This window comes from Lucilia cuprina, chromosome 2 (genome assembly GCF_022045245.1).
Source record: "Lucilia cuprina isolate Lc7/37 chromosome 2, ASM2204524v1, whole genome shotgun sequence".
NCBI classification, from domain to species: domain Eukaryota; kingdom Metazoa; phylum Arthropoda; class Insecta; order Diptera; family Calliphoridae; genus Lucilia; species Lucilia cuprina.
The window spans coordinates 25,231,538-25,254,899 of NC_060950.1; the positions used below are offsets into that span (position 1 = coordinate 25,231,538).

At 30.4% G+C, this 23,362-nt stretch overlaps 1 long non-coding RNA gene across 2 annotated transcripts in view; it reads left to right on the forward strand.

Annotated features, from left to right (window-relative positions):
* Positions 1–23,362, forward strand: part of LOC124418544 — a 42,852-nt gene that overhangs the window by 13,347 nt on the left and 6,143 nt on the right. Inside the window, exon 3 of one of the 2 annotated variants that reach the window (XR_006940064.1) lies at positions 20,398–20,454. The exons of the other annotated variant lie outside the window; for it this stretch is intronic. This is a non-coding gene — a long non-coding RNA (uncharacterized LOC124418544). Of the gene's footprint in view, positions 1–20,397; positions 20,455–23,362 lie in introns of those variants that run through there. 2 annotated transcript variants of the gene reach the window in all.

Consider the following 23,362-nt stretch of genomic DNA (forward strand, 5'->3'; position numbering starts at 1 on the left):
TTAATCAACTAATTCATACATTTTTTAAATGTTCATGAAATGTAAAATGGCGTGTAAAATGACGCGTTTATATTTTATTCTTTTCATACTAGTATACTTACAACTATAAACGTTCATATGTACGGGAACAAAACCCAACAGTTCGAAATTTGGCTTTAGTTAATACTATAAACTGATTCAGTACTACAAAGATATATAGAAAGATATTTATTGATTTATAATCGAGAATATAGAAAGATCTAAAAACAATACTTATCTATAATCAATACTAAAAACGGAACCAAATTCAAGGCTATAGATTGATCTATAGTCAAGGTTATTGACTCTTCTATAACTAAGACTATAGACTATTTGTAGTCAAGCATAAAAACTGACTTTTTCATAAAAAGTGATCTATAGCCGAGACTATTTACTAATAGTCAGAACTAAAACCAATGTATACTTAGTCGGTATTTAAGACAAATCTTACTTTAAAACTATGGACTGATCAATAGTTATAATTATAAACAGATCTGCAATCAAAACTGATCTATAGTAAAGATCATAAACTAATTTATAGTCATGATATTAGTCTTATCTATAGTTAATATATTGGACTGATCTATAGTCTAGACTAGACTGATCTATAGTCTAGACTAGACTGATATATAGTCTAGACTAGGCTGATCTATAGTCTAGACTAGACTGATCTATAGTGTAGACTAGACTGATGTATAGTTTAGACTAGACTGATGTATAGTCTAGACTAGACTGATCTATAGTGTAAACTAGACTGATGTATAGTCTAGACTAGACTGATGTATAGTCTAGACTAGACTGATGTATAGTCTAGACTAGACTGATCTATAGTCTAGAATAGACTGATCTATAGTCTAGAATAGACTGATCTATAGTCTAGACTAGACTGATCTATGATCTAGACTAGACTGATCTATAGTCTAGACTAGACTGATCTATAGTCTAGACTAGACTGATCTATAGTCTAGACTAGACTGATCTATAGTCTAGACTAGACTGATCTATAGTCTAGACTAAACTTTAGACAGGTTTGAAGTCAAAACTATAGACTGATCTATAGGCAAGACTATACATTAATCTACAGTCAAGACTTTAAAATGATCTATAGTCAAGACTACATACTAATATTTTAGTGACTATATATTTATAGTTACGGCTATATACTTATATTCAGTCAAGAATGCACACTAACCGACAGTGAAGTCTATTGGATGATCTAAAGACAAGACTATATACTGATCTATAGTTAGGACTATAGATTTATGTATATTCAAGACTACATGCTGATCTTTACTCAAGACTATAGATCTATAGTCAAGACTAAAGATTGATTAACATTCAAGACTATATACTTATCTATAGCCAGTACTAAATTATAATATTTAGTTAATATTATATGCTGTTTTATGAGTAAGTCAAAAGTGAGATAATAATAATTATTTATTTTATAGTTAAAATAAAGACTGTTCTATCAAGGATATATATTGTTAATTGAATTCCTGCTAGATTACTTAGAAAACTCTTTAATGACTCTATACCTCATCCAACTAAAATTTTGGAAATTTTCTGATCTGTTGACTTGTTGTATACCTGCCGGGCAAAGACCATAATACAGCTTTAACTAAAAGCTACAGCATAACAATAACAAGAATAAAATAGCCTGAAAACTGGGAATGTTACTGTAATGGTAATTCAAAATTAACAACAACTCATACAACGGTAAACACTGTTTAACTGTAGTTACGAGTTTATTCATGTGCCTGCTTTTCATGGTTGAAATAATAAATATAAAAAAATTTTATTTCCCATTGTTATTATACGCATGAATATCGTCAACTTAAATGCGAAAAAATCCTAAATATAACTTCTATAACTATCAGAACTATCAAATAGGAAAATGGTTTCTTTTAATATGTATTTTCCAAAATTTGGAGCAATATTTAAAAAAATTCATATATTTTCTGTTTACATATACGATTGTTTAAAAATTATATGCAACAAAATATTTTTGACCTTCTACATTTTTGACAACGATATTTGTGTTTATGTATGTGCGACATTTACATTTACAACATTCATGTGTAAATGTTATGTGTAAAGTTACTAAATTACACTTTATTCTAGCAAAAAAATATGTATGTTACACATACTAATTTTGGTTAAATTTTAACACTTTCATTTTATTATGTTTTTGTTTTTCTTTTTTTTTTTCTTTTCTATATACTTTTTTCGGTAGAATAAGTACACAGCAGGACATTTACTTAAAATGTTCTCATTATTAAAATTAAAAAGTTAATTTATTTTCGTTTAATATACAGTCCACAATCTGGGCTAGAAATTAGTATATAGTAGGGTTATTGTTAGTCAGTACTATAGACCAGTCTATAGTCTGGAGTGTATACCAGTCTATTGCATGGAGTAAAAACAAGTTTATAATCTGGAGTATAGATCAATCTATAGTCAGGAGTATAGACCAGTCTATAGTCTGAAGTATAGACCAGTCTATGGTTTGGAGTATAGACCAGTCTATAGTCTGGAGTGTATACCAGTCTATTGTATGGACTAAAAACAAGTTTATAATCTGGAGTATAGTCCAGTCTATAGTCTGGAGTATACACCAGTCTATAGTCTGGAGTATAGACCAGTCTATAGTCTGGAGTATAGACCATTCTATAGTCTGGAGTATACACCAGTCTATAGTCCGGAGTATACACCAGTCTATAGTTTGGAGTATAGATCAATCTATAGTCTGGAGTATAGAGCAGTCTATAGTTGGAAGTATAGACCAGTCTATAGCCTGAGTATTGACCAGTATATAGTCTGGAGTATGGAACAGTCTATAGCCTGAATATTGACCAGTATAGTCTGGATTATAGAACAGTCTATAGTCTATAGATCATTCAATTTTCTGGAGTATGAACCAGCTTATAGTCTGGAGTATAGAGCAGTATATAGTCTGAAACATAGACCAATCAATGGCCTGAGTATTGACCAATATAAAGTCTGGAGTATAGACCAATCTATAGTCTGGAGTATATAGCAGTCTATAGCCTGAGTATTGACCAGTACATAGTCTGGAGTATAGTCCAATCTATAGACTGTAGTAAAGACCAGTCTATAGCCTGAGTATTGACCAGTTTATAGTTTGGAGTATAGACCAGTCTATAGTCTGAAGTATAGACCAGTCTATAGTCTGGAGTAGAGGCCAGTCTATAGTCTGGAGTACAGTCTATAGCCTGTAAAACTGACCAGTCTATAGTCTGGAGTATAGAACAGTCTATAGTCTGGAGTATAGACCAGTCTATAGTCAGGAGTATAGACCAGTCTATAGTCAGGAGTATAGACCAGTCTATAGTCTGGAGTATAGAACAGTCTATAGTCTGGAGTATAGAACAGTCTATAGTCTGGAGTATAGACCAGTCTATAGTCTGGAGTTTAAACCAGTCCATAATCTGGAGTATAGAACAGTCTATAGTCTGGAGTATAGACCAGTCTATAGTCTGAAGTATAGACCAGTCTATAGTCTGGTGTATAGACCAGTCTATAGTCTGAACTATAGACCAGTCTATAGTCTTGAGTATAGACCACTCTATAGTCTGGAGTATAGACCAGTCTATAGTCTGGAGTATAAACCAGTCTATAGTCTGGAGTATAGACCAGTCTATAGTCTGGAGTATAGACCAGACTATAGTCTGGAGTATAGACCAGACTATAGTCTGGAGTATAGACCAGTCTGGAGTATAGACCATTCTATAGTGTGAAGTATAGCCAATATATATTCTGTAGTACAGACAAGTCTATAGTCTGCATATTGACCTGGACTATAGACTAGTATAATTATCTAGCCATGGGCCTCATGGAAATCTTCCAATATCTTTAAATCCTTGAGAAGAAACTTCTCTACTTGGCGAAGAAAAATAAACACTGATTTAAAGTTTAAAAAAATTAAAATTCTTCATATAATAACTACGGGTAGTATGAGTAATATTGTTTTAATAGATATTAACAATACGCATTTATGCACAACATTTAAAAAATAAATGAGTATAACATATTCAAAGTAGTGTTTATTGTTTAAAAAAGTTACAAATATATAATGGCACATTTAGTAATCAAAGTTCATGGCAAAGACATTGAACAGAGTACGTATATGTTAAAATTTAACTTTTTAAGCTTTTCATGTCTAAACAATCTTGTAAGATTTTTCATTATATATTTAATGATTTTTTAATCTGTAAATCCACTATGAGCTATTAAATCAATTATTTCTTGATATTTTAATTATCTTATAGTTTCATTTAGCAAAAATGCAAAACACAAAACCACATGCTCATCGGAAAAAAAGTTTCTTAATAAGAACTTTAATAACAATAAAAACAGATATACAAAGTTTATATACTATATTTTATTAAATTAAAAGATTTTTATATCATATGAACAAATGTGTGTAGCATTTAAATAAAATTAAACATTGTGTAAACCCTTCTTAGCTCACTCCGACTACAACAACTAAAGTGAATAATCATTTGAGTTGGTACAATTTTTCAAAATTATAAAAAAAGCAGCCACATAAAGACGCATACATTAAAACTTAATAAAGTCCGGTAGTTTTATTAAGAATCATGACATCCGTAACTTTCGATAATATTCTATCAGGAAAGTAATGTCTCTGATGCATTTTGAATTACTGTGATTTAGTAATCAAGAGGGTAGATTCTTAAAATATTTTATTTTTTATTTTACATTTGTTACTTTGTTGTTGTACCAGTTCGTCGGTGGAGCAGCAATTTAGCAATCTTGGACCGACTAAAACTCTTTCAAATAGTTGCATATACTCTACTTATAGCAATTTGAGTATTGTCGCCACAAACTACCGGGAAATGTTTAACACACACACTTTTTGTATACAACGGCATTTGGTCGGTCATAAATTTGCAATAAACAAAAACTCAAAGGTTCTTTAGGGAGCCATAAGTAAAAACAATAAACAACAATAACATACGCAATAACAAGACAAGGCAAAAAAGTATTCTAAAAGATAAAACAACGAAATTAAACAAATAAAATAAAGTTTTCCTTTAGGCATCTTAAGTTGTCATTATATGATGTCTCGCCAAAAAGGACTCGTTTTGTATCAAACACTCACTTACTCAGACATATAGACTTCAACATAAACTCATTTATTGCTAAAACGTCACTACTCAGAAAAGAGAAATTAAACTCTTAAACCTTATCCGGATTACACAGAAGTAGTCAATCAAAGTCCTTATAAACCTTTCTCCACATACTTCCTTTTTGATGAAAAATAAAAAAAGTATAAATATCACAGGATATCCTTCGAAAACACTTTTCGCTAGACGTCAAACTCAGAAAAGAACTGTTTCGAAAAACTTTTCCTGATTACACAGAAGTAGTCAAATAAAGTCCTATTAAACCTTTCACCACATACTTTGTTTTTGATGAAATATAGAAAAAGTATAAATATCACAGGGTATCCTTCGAAAACACTTTTCGAAAGACACTAAATTCTAAAAAAAAAAAAAATTTTTTTCTTTGGAAATATCAATTTACGGTAGCTGTAAGCTAAAAATATCGCTCTAAATCGTGAAAAATAAGGAAAAAATTTTAGGACACCGAAGTCCCTTATACATGACTTTCTAAGTTAGCTTTTCCGTTAAGATATTGAAGCTGTATACTTTTTTCCCAAGATTTACATTCACTGTTTTCTTTTATTACTTATTAGCGATAGTGTGAAGTACGTGCTTCCAATGACACCACCGTCTTAAAATTTTATCATATTAACCCATTATTTGATTATAAAAGTGTTTGCTGGGTAATACTTAACTAAAGTTAATAATTTAATGTACTTATAACGCTCGTTTACAAATAAGTACCTAAATAAGTCATTACAATTTAAAAAGTTTTTTGTTAGTTTTATACACAATTAAAAATATTGACATGCAATAAGAACATGCATACATATATCAAAAAATGGTTTCCATACAGAAGTAGTATTGGCATTTATGTAAGTTATTTAAATATTACTTAGAAGTAATGTAGAAGGTATGTAGGTTAGGTTTCACAGACTACTTGTGTCAGTTTGTATTGTCTGTAATGAATGAAAGTTAAAGAGACAGAGAGAGGAAGAGAAAAATTACTATAGAGAAGATTAATGAGAATGAAAGGTAGATGAAAAGGATTATAGAGAAGATACAAAATAAGACAGAAGTAGACAAAGAATTCGTTCCAGTTAAACATCTGCAAAACAGATAGATCAGAGAAGTGTGACGACTTCAACGTTTGATAGTGAATCATTTCTAGGAAAGGTCACTTATACAGAAGGTGAATAATTGATTCCTCCTCCTAATTTTGTCAGCTTCTACAGAAGTCATTATAAGGAAGACTCATGCTTCTTGCATAATTTCTAAATTTACAGTGAACAGTGATAAATGATGTAAAAATTAGAACGGATGTTATATGAGTGTCACAATTTCTTGTTCAGAAGTAATAAAATAATAGTTTAATAGTTTTCACACAAAACTTAACTTAATTTCCATTGCTGTATAAAATAACATTTCAAGATTTAAATATTATTTTTTGCATATATAGTTATTTGTAAGTTATAAATACACTCCTTCCAATTAATGCTGACGTTATGTAGTAGCCATTTATAATCAAGTTGTTGACTAAGTAATAGTCATTAACAAGATTTCCGTACCATTAATGCGCTCTCATTCAAAGTATTCTCGCTATCCATTACATACTAAGAATTATTTTCTGAGTCGATTTAGCTATGTCCGCCCATCTGTTTGTTTGTCTGTCTGTCTATTTGTCCGTGTAAACCTTGTAATCAAACAACAGGTTGCAATTTTGAAGATAATTCAATGAAATTTGGTTCATAATATTCTATTGTCCCAGTAGCGTCCCCCCGGGGGCATGTTACCTTGACGAAACCCCCGCCTTGGTGTTATTGCAATCCCGGAATATAAAGAGGTGGCCAATACCTCCAGTCTGGCCGGGACTAAAAAATTGGTTACAGTCTACTGCTTGGATTAGTCCTTGCATAGATTGCCAGAGGTCATACCAGAGCACCGCATAATCTTGTACTACGGGTGGCCAGTTGCCCGCAGGACAATGTCCTGGCTAGTCATTTGGTTAAGGTTCCTTCGGGATCAACGTATTGGATGTGGTTTAAACCCAAATTCGCGAGAAGAGTAAGTGGCGGTTAAAAGACTGATGCATGATAATAGTCAATATATCGGGATAAGTTCGGTGCTATTGCCGGAAACAACAGATACCCCACAGAGGAGTGACTGTGGGACTATACGTTGGAAATGAGTTGGTATTAATTGTATATGGTACGGGATGAATGTGAGGATCAGCGGGCCTTACCCACCCGCCTACCTAATGAATGCGTCGTATGTTTTTCTCTTATGAATGTATCGTATGAATGAGATGTGTGCAGGGTTGAATGATGATGGATGAAAGGTATGGTGTACATGATATACATGTCTTCGGCTTATTGATGGATTGTACTTTGCTCTACCGGATACGTCTCTAGGTGCTGTTGTCGAAGCAACTGAGGCCATCCAATGGTCAGAGATTAGATAGCTCGAGTACTCCAGCAAAGTACTTGTGCATGGACCGGGCAAAACCAATGTACAAAAATTGCCACCTGAGTTCTTCATTGAAGAATAAAGGGGCGAGGGTAGACCGTTCTCAAGTCTACCTAATGGATGAAAAAGACCACCGTGAGATAAGACCGTCAAGGCAGGTGCTCACGTTAAAACTCTCGACAGTCATGTCCCAGGGACGAGGTAATTTATTCACCTAGCTCCCATACAACTGAACCCGCCGAATAGAGATTTTAAGACTCGTCGGACAATAATTTCTTACTTGTTTGTTATTAAAATCATACTTTTTGATTATGTCTACCACTGCTACATCGGACGTAATAAAATGATACATTATTAATTTATTGCGTATTAGACCACAATAAAAAATATCACAACAATTATAATTAGAAAATAATTCTGAGAAATTTAATCCACACTCATTTATTGTTCTAAGAAAAAAAAAGAATATTGTATGAATAATTTAATATGTTGTTTGCAAATATCCAAAAATAACTCCTGAAATAAAATATCTATTCAATATTTTAAGAAATTATAACTTTAATACTAAAAGAAAATTCCTAAATTATATTAAAATGTTTAGTCTTGTATACTTTTCGATTATAAATTTATGCACGACCTTATTTGAAGTTATCCAAATCAATAATCAATCATTGAGTGAATTTTTCTGACAAACACAGTTCTTTATTTTTTTCACATACAAAAGTGATTGAGTAGGAATTGCAAGTTATTAGAAAAATCATTCGATGTAAATCGTGCTTCAACATCTTCATACAGATTCTGACTGACTGTCGAGAGTTTTAACCTGCCTTGACGGCTTTATCTCACGGTGGTCTTTTTCATCAACTGCGTAGACTTGAGAACGGTCTTCCATCGCCCCTTTGTTCTTTAATGAAGAACTCAGGTGGCAATTTTTGTACATTGCCTTTGACCCGTCCATTCACAAGTACTTTGCTGAAGTACTCGAGGTATCTAATCTCTGACCATTGGATGGTCTTTGTTGATTCGGCAACAGCACCTAGAGACGTAACCGGTGGACCGAAGTACGATCCATAAATAAGCCGTAGAGATTGTTCTTACTCACAGGGACACACTGTGGTAATTCTGATATGAACAGAGTTACTCTGGACAAGGAAGGAAAATTCAACCCAGCACACATCTCATTCATACGACACATTCATAAGAGAAAAACATACGACACATTCATTAGGTAGACGGGTGGGGTAAGGCTCGCCGAACCTCACATTCATCCCGTACCATATACAATTAATACCAACTCATTTCCAACGCTTAGTCCCACAGCCACTCCTCTGTGGGGTATCTATTGTTTTCGTCAACAGCACCGAACTTATCCCGAAATATTAGTCTTTTAACCGCCACTTATTCTCCCCGTCAATTTGAGTATAAATCACAGCCACTATGTGGAACCTCAACCAACTGACTAGCCAGGACATAGTCCTGCGGCCAACTGGCCACCCGTAGTACCAGATTATGCGGTGCTCTGGTATAACCTCTGGCAATCTATGCAGGGACTAAGCCAAGCAATTTTTCAGTCCCGGCCAGACTGGAGGTATTGGCCACCTTTTTATACCCCGGGATTGCAGAACAACAAAGCGGAGGACTCGCCAAGGTAATATGCCACCGGGGGGAACAGATTCTAGCTTATGAATTAGAAACTATTAATATAATACATTATTAATAAGACGTTATTAAAGTACTTCTATGTAATCATAGGTATTAATAGGTAAGCGGTTAAAATTTTCAAGTCATTAACAAGTTTTTGCTGGGTATATACATATATATGTATCACAACTGCTACAACATCTAAAGCTATTTATTTTCGCTTTCATTAAAAAAAACTTTTACAATTTAGCACAAATTTGTTTGTAAAAACTTTTATTTCGCCCATTTTCTTTGCGTATTTTCTTGCGGAAATTGTCATTCACATATTGAGGATATACATGCACACATAAATACATACGTAGCAAACCTAAATATGTTCAAATAACGAATTATATTAAGAAACAGAAGATAGAAAAATCGTTAAAGATATTGTCTGTATAAGAAAATAAAACGATGACAAAGTAAACTGAAAACGGATATTGTCTTAAGAAATTTAATTTTACAAAATTTATTGTTGTACATAGTTGTATGTTTTATTGTTGCAAAAAAATACATAAGATGATATTTGTGTCAATTTTCATTTGTGGTTTGTGTTAAGTAACGCCCGCGGAAAGTTAATTTCACACTTCAATGTACGCCATTTTGTATGGCATGAAATTGTGTGAAACAAAAAGTTAGATTTTATATGATTTTCGTTAAAATTATGTGGTTTCGAAGGGTGGTATTAAAAGTTTTACAACAGCTCAAGAAGTTTTTATGAGAATAAATATTAAGAGAACATTTTGAAAATACCAGGAAATCGGTAAAATGCCTTTTCTTATTAATGACTTTATTAATTTTCTAAATATATTAGAACTAAGTTTGCACAATATCCATTAAAAAGTTTTTATCTTCAACTTTTGAAGTAAATGGCTTTCTTTTATATAATTTATTTACATCTGGTAATTGTCCTTTTGTAAAATTTCACCACTTTCGTTTAACTCAAATAGAATTTAGTTTTATCTATAAATCTATGGCGTCCTTTAAACAACACGCTCTTAGTACTAAATATATAATTACACCGTATGCTACTACTTAGAGGAGATTATTATGTAAATATACTAATGTTTGTTACGCAACAGTTACGCATGTTTTATCGAAACTTGTTCTAGAACCAAATGTATTAAAACTACTCAGCTAAAACTTACATTACCAAGTAAGGCATTTAAATGCAAAAATTTACTTGCATAATAGAATTTTAAGTTATTATTATAGCAAAGCGCTGACATTGGAAGCAAGCACTTATCACTTTTGCTTATAAATAAGGAGATGAATAAGTACTTACCCTGATCTCTTGCTATACTTGTGTAAAAATTAAAATTCTAAAAAAATTCATGTCTAAAAAGTAATCACTTACTTCTAAAGTTATTTGTATGTCATTGCTAGATTCATTCTAAGTACAAGTCTTTAACATGATTTTGCTGGGTAGTTTTGAATCAGGCCCGGATTCACGTGGGGAATGTTTAATCATATGTAAACATCCAAGCTATCCATGTAAGAACTGATTTCACTTGATCATGATCATCTATGTGTATGATCGTTTAACAACAATGGGTTAAGTAAGTAGTTTTGTTAGAAATTGCGTCTGCTTATATTAGGAGGAAAAGAAGTTTTCAAGTTATACATACCTGGTACAAAATTAACACCAAACTTTACTTTATATACTTTTTTATATACTTTTTCAATAACATCCATTTTCAAAGTATGTACATGCAGTTGTCAAATAAGCAACTAAAATAAACAAGTATGAATGTATAGTCGGTCATAGCCGACTATATGATGCCCTATACAAGTCAGTATGCTATTAATGAGGATTATTTAAAAAGTAAAGCATTTGATTTTAAACTTTATTTCGGAACATTTTAACTTATTTTTGGCATAAAAAAGAGATTTTTTACAAGAGATCTCAAAGAGGATTAGGGGAAAATAAGGCCCTATCCTTATAAATGTTGATAGGGGAAGTTAAGTCTACTTCAAAGTTATTTATGTAGAATTTAAAAGTGTTATTAGTGTTTGTAAGTGAATTTTGACCTTTAAGTCATTTTCTGAAGGGGAGTTTGTATGGGGGCTAGGGTCAAATGAAGCCCGATCATTACACAAGTCGGTAGTGTTATTTAAAGTTCTATAAAACTAAGTTTTGCCGTATTTTGTTTCCATAATAGAACATTTAACTTAATTTTGAGCCCAAAGTCCCTATTCAGGGGGTACGGTTGTATGTTTGTTAGGCGAAATAATGGACATTAACGCATTTTATCCATTTTGAATAGACTTCATCGAAAAAAAAGAGTGTGTGCCAAATTTCAATCAATTATCTTGAAAATTGCGACCTGTATCTTGCGCACAAGGTTTACATGGACAGCCAGCCAGACGGACGGACATAGCTTAATTGACTCAGAAAACGATTCTAAGCCTATATATACATGTATGTTGCAAACATCAGCAAAAAACCCAATATACCCTCCCCACTAAAAAGCCGACTAGATTATTACCATGCCTCTGCTAACAATCATAGGGGAAAAAAAACGTTTTCAAGTTATACATACCTGGTACCAAATTGACACCAAACTGTTTATACTTTTTCAATAACATTCGTTGTCAAAGTATGTACGTACGCAAAGTTATCAAATCCGTTCTCGAAATGAAAACGATTTGTTATTGAAATAGCGAAAAGATCCAAAGTTTAATCGAAATAACAACAAGAATGGCAACGATGCGTTGTCCAAATTTTAACAATGGTTGTCAAAATAATAACTAGGTGTTATTTAAATGTTTTACATATTTCTTGTCTAAATATTAACAAATGTGAGGAAGCGAGGATTTACTTATTTTTGAACCTATTACCTTTCTAGTCTTATAAACTCACCGATATGTGGTATTATTTGTTCATTTATGTCCAACAATAATTCCTTATTTGTTCTAATTTATAAATTATTTCTTAACATCTTTCTTTGTCACACTCATAAAGACGTAATAATATTTTCATTCTCTCCGAAATCCTTTTTGTCGTCTGCTACCGGTCCCAAAAGTCCAACACAATTAAATGCAATTAAAATTTTTTTTTTATTTTGGTTCATAACTAAATTATGCTTATAGTTGAAATATTATTTTCATTTTTATGACTTGTGTATTTAGGGGATATTTCTTTATATATTTATACATTTGTATGTATAATTTGTATAATTATCATAAATAAGTCCGCATTGTATTTTGCTTAAGTATGATTACCATTAAAATGGCCTACTTTTTGTGTGATGTTGTAGTTGTTTCTTTTACAACCAGATTTTATTTGCAACTGTCTGTTTAAACACCTAAAACAATTTTGCATGAATATGTATATATTTGTGTGTATATGAGCATATATGGTTTCAGAATTAGAATGTAAGTATAATTTTTGTGAAATGTTAATTATAAAAAATTGTAATATTTACGAAATCACACAATGTTCTATTTCATTTATGATCTTATTTTATAAAAGGTTTATAAAACAAAATTTCTATATAAAATCTATTTCATAAACCATTAATAAAATAAAAGTTTGGATAAAACAAAAAAAATAAAAATTTGTTGATGTTGCTCTTCTATAATCAGTGGTCGTAAAGGGTCGAAGTGCTTAACGTGAGTACCTAGCGCGTAACCCTAAAGTGAGTTCCAACGCACTCAACCATATGAGAAAATCGCTAATAAATTAAAGAGAGGGCAGTGACGACCCTACCTCACGTCCATCCGTTCTTTCTTGCAGACCATAGTTTAACACATCGTTACATCTTCACTTTATCTGTCAAAACGATTCTCTCTAGAATCTTTGCATTATCAGCTTAAATTCAATATTTTATAAATCTACAGTCATACTATCTAATTTTTACCGCTTGTGGTATCAGGGAACGATAACAGAAATGTATCTGGAAAATTATATTTCACCGTGTATCAGTTTTTTAACAACCACCCTCTTTCCGCGATTTGAGTTTAAACCACAGCCACTACATGGATGCCGAAGGAACCTTAACCAACTGACCAGCCAAGACAAAGTCCTGTGAGCAACTGGCCACTCGAAGTGCCAGATTATGTGGTGCTCTGGTTAGACCTCTTTTCAATTCATACAAGGTCAAGCCAAAGATTGAATTTTAAAAACCATCTAATAGTCCCGGTAGACTAGAAATACTCATCCTCTTTACATCGGGATTGCAATACACCATGTTCTGACACTTATCATGGAAACATGCCCCGGGGGGAGGTCATAGAGGGTATATAAAAATGTGTAATATACATGTTAAATTAGATGTCCTTCCAATCGAGTCATATGTATATAGGATATAAGTCTGCACTCACTGCTGTACAGCTTTTATCCAATTTGTCCAATCGTTCACGAACAGAAATTGTTGTACTTAAAATCATTGGCATCTTTATAAGACTTTGTGCTAGATAATACATCCAGACAGTTGTAGGATGTGTCCAATCGTTCACGAACAGAAATTGTTGTACTTTGAATCATTGACATCTTTATAAGACTTTGACTTTCGGATTGCAATAGGTGCTCTAACCAGAGAATATCTAATACCACAGAAGACAGTGATCCATAAAGCAGAGTTTTCGATTTTGTCTTGTGCCAGTTAGGACCCATTGCGGTGCACACGATGGCTGTGCTTGGACCATAAAACGCGTTAAGAGAATGTTGATTTATATTCAAATGTACAGTGAAATCTATATTTTAGGATAAATTTGGTTTTGTTAGAGGAGTGACTGTGGGCCTAAGTGTTGGGAATAAGTTGATGTTAAATGAATAAGATACTGTATTAATAAAGAGGAATACAGGCCTCGTCCACCCCTATACCTTAAAAAGATGTATCGGATGTTTTTTGTGTGCATACGTGGGGAGATGGATGTATGGTAACTTATTTAAGTTGACATCATTGTTCTTTCTCTTATTTTTCAGAGTATATTCTGGGTTTACTCTGTTTTTAAGAGACTTACGTAGAGTGTTCTCTGTGAATAAGAAACTGTGATTGTCTTTTTTTTGGTGACACCATTAAATTTTAGTTCTTTAGTATATTCAAGATATTCTCTGTTCATAAGTGATTTACGACAGAGTGTTCTCTGTGAGTAAAAACCTATCTTAGTTTTAATTAATGGAATCGTGGTTGAAAACGAAACTGAGGTTTAGATATCTCGGAAGTTACGCAACAAGGCAGAGGTAAATAGGAAGTACTCGATCATATTTATCTTTCGACATCTTGTAACCGAATAATATTACGGTGATGGTTAGATTACGTGGGTTGAACGCCAATAAGCGAGTTCATTCGGTTACCTTGTGGCCCATTGTGATACACTTAAAAGTGCCATTCCCTAATGTTAATAGAATAGTCTCCTTGAAACCAAACGGTGTTTAAAATAAAACCGATCACGTTAACTAGTGACGCATCTCTGAGACAGATAATGGAAAAGAGCTCTAACAAGATAGATTCCAGTAATTAGCTCTACACCATATGGGTACTCGGGAATAATTTAAATAGAATTGTACCTTCCCTCAGATGCACATACTTAAGCCGTTTATTGTTGAAGAAAATTGTGGACATTTAAGTCAAACTTTGACGGGTGCTTTTCATAAGGGCTACGACCATATGAGGACCTATTATAATAGAATTCGTGAGGGTCATAAAGTCTAGTATAGAACTTGGTTTTGCAGCTTTTTATCGAGATATGAGTATATTAAACATAATAATGAACTTGAAAGTCCTATTCGACGGGTTCAGTTGTATGGGGGCTAGGTGAAATAATGGATCGATATAAACCATTTTCAACAGGCTTCGTCTACGATATCATATGTACCAAATTTCATTTAATTATATCCAAAATTGTGACCTGTAGTTTTATTACAAGGCTTACAAGGCCTATTATCTCCAAAATTGCGACCGGGTGTTCAGTTGTATGGGGGCTAAGGGAAATAATGGGCCAATCTTAACCATTTTCAATAGGCTTCGTCCCGGGGACAATAGAAGATCATGTACCAAATTTTGTTAAACTGTCTTCAAAATTGCGACCTGTAGTTTGATTTCAAGGTTTACATGGATGGACGGACATAGCTAAATCGACTCATGATTCTGAGCCCATTGGTATACTTTAAGATCGGTATAATATTGTACGTTACAAACATCAGCACAAACCCAATATACCCTCCCCACTAAAGTGGTGTAGGGTATAAAAACTTAAAAAATACAGTAAATTTGTGCTCTAACTCTAGGGATTAACGTCCCTTACGCAAAGATTTGTTTAATCTCACGCCTGTTATAGCAATACAAACTTAATTTCATGTCACCTGTCTGATTTAAATATGGAAATTTCAATTCCTAAACCAAATATAGAAGAACAACAGCTACATACATATACGAATACAGACAATAACGAAGGGGAGAAACACCTTTGAAGATTTTTACCTTTTATTATAGTTTTTGAAAAGTGTAACTAACGAAAGCAAAAGTATTGCATATTTTTGGAAAAGTAATGAATGAATGACTTTATAAACATAATTAGTTTAAAAAGAGTTAGATGAAATTAAATTAAAATTGTTTTGAAATAGATATTTGTGTGAGAGTGAGTGAGTGTGTATTGTTATTGCTGTTGAGTTGAAGGACAAAAACAAAGTCTAAATATCTCAGCTCATAGTATTTTTGTATTCGTAAGTTTTCAAAATATTCAAGTGGTGCAAAAGTAGAACGAGGCTGACTGGGTAAAGTTGGGTTGGTTTAGTAGAAAAAGTGTTAAAATAGTAAATAAGATGATTGTTTGAGTAAAGTGAAAAATAATTAAATTACTTTGGTAGGGGTAATATTAAATGTTTAAATTAATGTTTAAAAGAAAATGATTAAATAAAGTTTAAGACTAATTTACTGTTGCAAATCAGTTAAAGTAACTGATTATAAATAACTAAGTAGAAAAATGTTTTATCTTAAATGATTTTGACTTGAAGCTATTTTAGTTAAAATGATTAAAAATCATTTTCTTGAGTTGTTGTCTAAAAATGTTTACAAAATAAAATTTATTAAACATTTTTTAATTTTTTTTATATCTTTTTAGCCTTAAGTAGTAAAGACTTAATAAGGGCCTTTTTAACAAAATCTTTTGTAATATTATTTTTTTTTTTTAATTTAATAAATTTGAATATGAACTACTGAATTTCATTTTACTTTTTTTATTGGCTCACAGAAAAAAACTAAAGCTGACTACAGTTTATATTTACTATAAAAGCCGAAAGCCAAAGCAGCTAGTGCTTTATACTTTATTTTAATTATAATTTTCAATTGTAATTAAAATTTTTTAAATAAATAAATAAATAAAAATAAATATTTACTATAATGTCTGTCTTTTTTGGTTTTTTTTTTTGGCACAGTTTTGATGTTGATTTTATAGTTAATAAAATAAAAACAGAAAACAATATATTTATGTACAATATTCTTCTCAATCATTTATTCTTTAATAAACATACTTATATTTAAATACAAAAAATCAACAATACAATTGAACAAGAACAATTAATGGAATTTCAATGATGCATGATCAACACATCACATAATATTGTGTTCATTATATATTTTCATAAATACAATTACACATATATATATCTATATATACCCCGCATGTTCTGTTTGGGATAACCCCTTAATTACTTAACGTGATCCCTTTCTTGAAGTCAATTAGCTTTCAAATAGAAAACAAAAAAGCATTAGACGCTAACTATTTACTTCAGGTAAATTAAATAACTACTTTCTAAATTACAACACAGAATCTCCTTAAATACTCTAAAGATACTTTAAACTGTGTATATTTAAGTTATTTAAGTTATTTAGTCAATTTTATCATTTCCTGAAAATACTAAAGTAAAGAGATAATTTTGCTCTTCATAAAACTACTGGGTATTTATTTATAAATGAATTCATAAATACAATTACAAACACATATGTACATATAAATATTATTGTTTATTTACTTTAATGAAATGGTTATAATACAATTGAAATTTATCAATATGTTTCTCATTTTTGTATTTGTTTTTTATTAAAAAAAACTCAAATGTAAAATAAAAACTGTATTGTGGCAACTAAAGCATTTCAAATTTAAATGATAATGTGTTGATAATTTTAATTGTTTTCTGTGGCAACACATGTCGTATGATGTATTTCAATTGTAAGTGAATCGATTAAATATTTATTATACGTCGTGGAGCTCCTACCAACTTAATGCAATTGAAATGTATTTAAGTATTTCGAAATAGCAAGAGTTGAACAGATTAAAAACAAAAATTTTATATAGAACATTTTTTTTAAGATTATAAAAAAAGTTAAACGGATTTCAGGCAAATTAGTATTGGCAATTTTCTATAAAAAAGTTGCACACAATGTAGATTATTTTTACAGAAAATTGTACACAGTCTTCAACTGTGAAAGTTATTCTACTTTCCTATAGAAAACATGATCACACCGTGTACACTCTGAGGAATCTTCTCTATGAAAAAGTTTCTTAGGAGTGTACATAAAGCAGAATATATAAAGAAATCCATTTGAATTGAAATTTATCATTTAATATTTTTTTTTATTTGTAAGCATCTAATAAAGTCCTATGCAAATATATTAAAATAAATGTTCTCTGATTTCCTTTTTGCCATCAGAAAAATTGTGTTCGCTAAACTACAGAAAATTAAAACTAGAAATTGAAACTAAAATCAAATTACAAAAATTTACCACATTTTACATGAGTGATTAACATGATTGACCAAATAATAACCAGTAGATTTTTGTTAACAATATATATTTAAAACATCCTTTAATCAAGAAAAAAACATACAAAAGAGTCACTAAAAAAATTTAATTTGCATGTATATGTTTGTATATATGTTGCTCTCCCCGAACATACCAGTCGGATAAAGACTAAAGCACAGAGGAAATATCACAAAAAAGATGTCTGTCGACAAGTCATTGTAAAAACGCTGACAGAAAACTGAAATGTCATAAAAATAGCAAAAATACAACAATGTAATGATTGTCATGATGTCGAAAAGAAAATGCGGGTTTTAAGATGAGAGAGTTCTAGCTCAGGTTTAATTTATTTCAAGTTCAGTTCTAGTTCAAATCTAGTTCAGTTCTAGTTCAATTCTAGTTCAGTTCTAGTTCAGTTCTAGTTCAGTTCTAGTTCAGTTCTAGTTCAGTTCTAGTTCAGTTCTAGTTCAGTTCTAGTTCAGTTCTAGTTCAGTTCTAGTTCAGTTCTAGTTCAGTTCTAGTTCAGTTCTAGTTCAGTTCTAGTTCAGTTCTAGTTCAGTTCTAGTTCAGTTCTTGTTCAGTTCTAGTTCAGTTCTAGTTCAGTTCTAGTTTAGTTCTAGTCCAGTTCTAGTTCAGTTCTAGTTCAGTTCTAGTTATAGGTTATTTATAGTTCGGTTAATTTTCAGTAGGGTTTTTAACTGCATAGTCTGATTAACTATAAGTTTATTTGATTTTTAAGAAGTTATTCTTAGACAAATTGTTGTAAAATGTATTACATACTAATACCTTGCCTGTGTGTTTCACACGCATACACAAATATTATTGTTATCTCTAGACATACATATATTATCTCTGCCAGCAAATTTGAGTTTAATATTGGATACATGAACTGAATAGTCACTACAAAGGCTCAATTTTATGTTTCTCAGTGCTAAGTTAAAAAATTTACAAAAACAAAGTACATTACTTTCTAATTTTGATCATAATTTTGTTAAATTTTAGTGCGTTTTAATAAACCAAAAGGAAAATTAAATGATAATAAGTAGATAGAATAAAAATTTCAAAAACTAACACTTTTTAATACACTAAGAAGATAGTTTAATGCAGAATCATTCTTGCTCTCAAAATTCAGAAGGAAAAGTATTTGCACATTTCAGTAAATATATTTATTTCATTGTGATCACACACAGAAAACAGATCGATGGGAAATCGGTTACCATGATAAATATTTAGTTAAACTAATTAAAATTGTATCGCTGTTATTGAAAAACTTTATACTTAACTGATTTTCTATATTCAGTATTCAAAAACAATAATACTAATCGAATTGTGGTTTTAACTATTTCTAAATCAATAATTTGAACTGAATTGTATCGGTTATTAAATTCATTTGGCAATTCAGTAAATGCAGCCGACTTTTATTTAGGATTAAAACGTAAGAACATCAAATATTAGTCGCTACAACCGAAAAACAGCAGAAAGTAAAAAATATTGAGCACTGCAACCAATTATCAATTGAAGTAATTATTTAAAATTTAATTACGGTTAAAGGAACCAAATTCGATGTTCAGAACCGATTAATTGGTAATTATAGTTGACGTATACAAAAATAAATAAAATAAAACGAATTTATAATATAAAAAAACCTAATTACACAGAAAAAATTATCGGTAGTTTATTTTCAATTAACATGTTTTAATTTTCTTTACTTTTTATTTAAACACATTTTTATTTGTCTTAATTATCTCATTTTTTGAAACTGTTTGAAACATAAGTATACAATTTTGATTAAATTTTTAATTAATTCAATTAATTTTTTAATTGATTGAAAAAATGTTTCTGGCCTACTTTTCTATTTTAGTTTTATTTTTTTAATATTTTATTTAATTTTTTTGCGAGGAATACTTATAATTCCTAAATAGTTAATAAAATGTTAGGCATATAATATTTAAGTTTCTTGACAATTTGTGAAACACTTTATATGTTAAATTGTGTCAATAAAGTGATAATTTTTGTAAATGCTGAACGCATTGTTAAAGGTCTAGTATTCCTTTAACGTTGTGTGTAATCGATTAATAATTTGATTGTTTTAATCACCTTCTTAATTGATTTTTAAAATTTTCTCTATCAAACAGTTTAATTTATTTGAATAATAAATTAATAAAAATCAATTTTTTATTTATTAAATATTTAATTTATACAATTAATGAATTAATCAATGTTAAATCTTGTCTCAATTATTGACATTGATTGTTTTGATTAATTCGTTATTTGGAAAAAATATATATATTTTTATTTTTTTACAAATTTGGTAATTGATATCATCATTTTGGTTATAGGTGCAAAACTTGCTTGATACAATTATTTTGATAATTAAAACTCATTTTCAGTTTTTTCTGTGTACATTTGAGGATAAATTAATGCAGAAATTTGGATAAAAAAAGGTAATGTTTGGTGTATTTTATATCTTATAATCTATTTTGTGTTATTTTTCTATAATTTTTAATAATTTTACAGCAGCGGAAAGGCGTGGAAAGATAGTGTTCCTTTGAAAATGTTGAGCAGAATCAAGAGCAAAATCCCTATTTATTACCATGAAAATCTCAAAGCAAAAGGGGAGAAGTTATTTTATATTTATACGTTTTGTAAGTTTATACATATTTATATTTTATTGTAAATACTTTACACAAAATAAATATATTTTCAAATACACATAATCCACAAATTGTTTTTCTATAAATAATATTTCAGTTGCTAATACCAATAATTTCAATCCAGATTACCAAATAATAATTAAAAATTTTTGTGTACACCATATATTCAGTAATACTAACCGAATTATACAATAATTACAATCGAATTTTGGGATAGTTGTTAGAACCGACTGAATTCGATTGGAAACAAATTCGGCTATCACAACGAATCTGTTTTCTCTGTGCAGTTGTGTGATATATTGTGAAATTTAAATTTTGTAATAAATTGTGTTAATATAAAATTCAATATATCTAAAACATAGTTTAATATAAAATAAGCATCAGTGAGAGATTAGTGAGTGCAAAACAGTATAATAAAGGAGAAATAAAAAAAATTATAAAGTCGCGTTTATTACATAAAAGAGTATAAAATCATTACACTTTCCAGCTTCTCTATTGTTATGGCAAAGCTTGAAATTACTACATTTACGAAATTTTATGTTATAAAAAAGTTACTTGAAACTGAAACAAAATGGGCACATCAAGTAAGTATTAAACAGGCGGAACAGTTTCTTCCGAACGGGTCACTTTTTATTCACTCAGATTATATCAAATTAGATTGTTTTAAACATTTAGCTGTAACGTTATGGTTACAATTTGGATAGAAATTGTTGGCAGGGATTAAAAGAATGTCATTTATCAATGACCCTTTTTGTTCTCTTACATAAAGTGGTTTTCTTCAATGTGTTTTAGGTCACAAAAAGAAAGACAGAGTGAGAGAGTGAGATAATTGTTGACAAACATGAGAAAAGAAGCAGTCACTTGTAAAGGCTTATGAAAATGTATGTGTATGTATCTGTCTATATCTAAAAAGTCAGCATTAAGTGTTTTATTTTGATTTTATTATGATTAATTTTACGAGTTTATTGTGGCGTATAATTGTTTTTTAATTAATTATTACTCATACTCATGCTAAACATATATAAAATGTACACATTAAGAATAATTTAAACTTATTACGACATATAATACTAACTTATTACGGCAGGTAATACTAGTTTTTTTTTAATTTAATTTAGAAATTTTAATTTTTAAATAAAAATCGAAAAGTTTTTAATTATGTAGCGTTTATATGTTAGCCAAGTTGAAACAACATTTTTATCTCCGCTTAAACTTTATTCATATATACATACGTATTTTATACTAAGAGCTACTGGTTTTGGTATCACTTGATATTTAAAAAAGGCACCACAACTAAAGCAAAAATCTTTCAATATATATTTTTTTCTACTTTTTGAATTCAAACACTTGAAGAATACAGTTCATGTAATCGTAGCAGAATTTCTACATACTAACACGTACTTGAGGGTGAATAAGTCGATTCTTTTTTTTCCGCAATTTTAAATATACGTGTGTTAAGATTTTGATTCCTAAAATGAAATGGAAAATTCGTATTCGTGTGAGTTTGTGTAGTTTTTTTTTTGTTTTTTTGAAGTAGTATGATGAAATGATGAATAAATGAAGGAATGGATGAATGAGTGAATTGAATAGAAATGATTTTAATGGCAAATCGATGATGGCAGGTCATAAGTGAATGAATTGAGTTTTACATTATACATATATGCATACATACATAAGTAAGTAAATAATCCAAGGCTGAAAGTGTAATAGAGAAAACAAAATACCAAAATACTGAATATGTATTGAAAACATTGTTTAGTAATATGCGAGGGTAGATTAAATGCTAGAATTATTAATTAATAATTATATTTTAAATTAAATCTTGAACTATGACGTACCAATTGGTACCCAAAAATTAAAATCTACTAGTCTGTTATACTTTTAGTGCAATCATTGGTCTTTAAACGATATGCCGTAGATTTTTAGTCAATCGTAATTTGTGGATTTTTAATTTAAGCTTTGACTTTTGGAGAACATACATAACATGTACAATCAAGAAAGTTAAAGATCTGTGTAAGTTAACTTAGTTTTAAACTAAGTTCTAATATGGCAGAGGGACTTCGATTTTACCCTCAATTTCAACATTTTAAAGGGAACCATGAGCTTTTTTAAAGTGTTTTCTAACGTCGAATAAAACATACTTTCAAACTCATTTTCATACTATACTCACAAATAGCAATCAAACTGTCAAAATATACATTTGAAAAGAACTTCCAAAAAAAGAGGAAAAGAAGCTGAATTTTATATAAGAAAGTACTGAAAAATATCCGTATGTATATAATACATATAGTTAGTTAGTTAGTTAGTTAGTTAGTTAGTTAGGTTGTTTGTTTCTAACAGTTCTTTCAATACCACTTATATAACAAAATTTTATGTAAAACCCTCGTGCAACCCATCATCATCATTTATTTCAGCACCATTATATTCACACAATCAAACCGCCATTGACTTTTATGAAGAGTTGTTATACCCTACACCACTATAGTGGGGAGGGTATTATACGTTTGTGCTGATGTTTGTAACATACAAAAATATTGGTCCAATACCCACCTTAAAGTATACCGATCGATTCAGAATCATTTTTTGAGTGGATTAAGACATGTCCGTCCGTCCGTCTGTCCGGCTGGCTGGCTGTCTATGTAAACCTTGT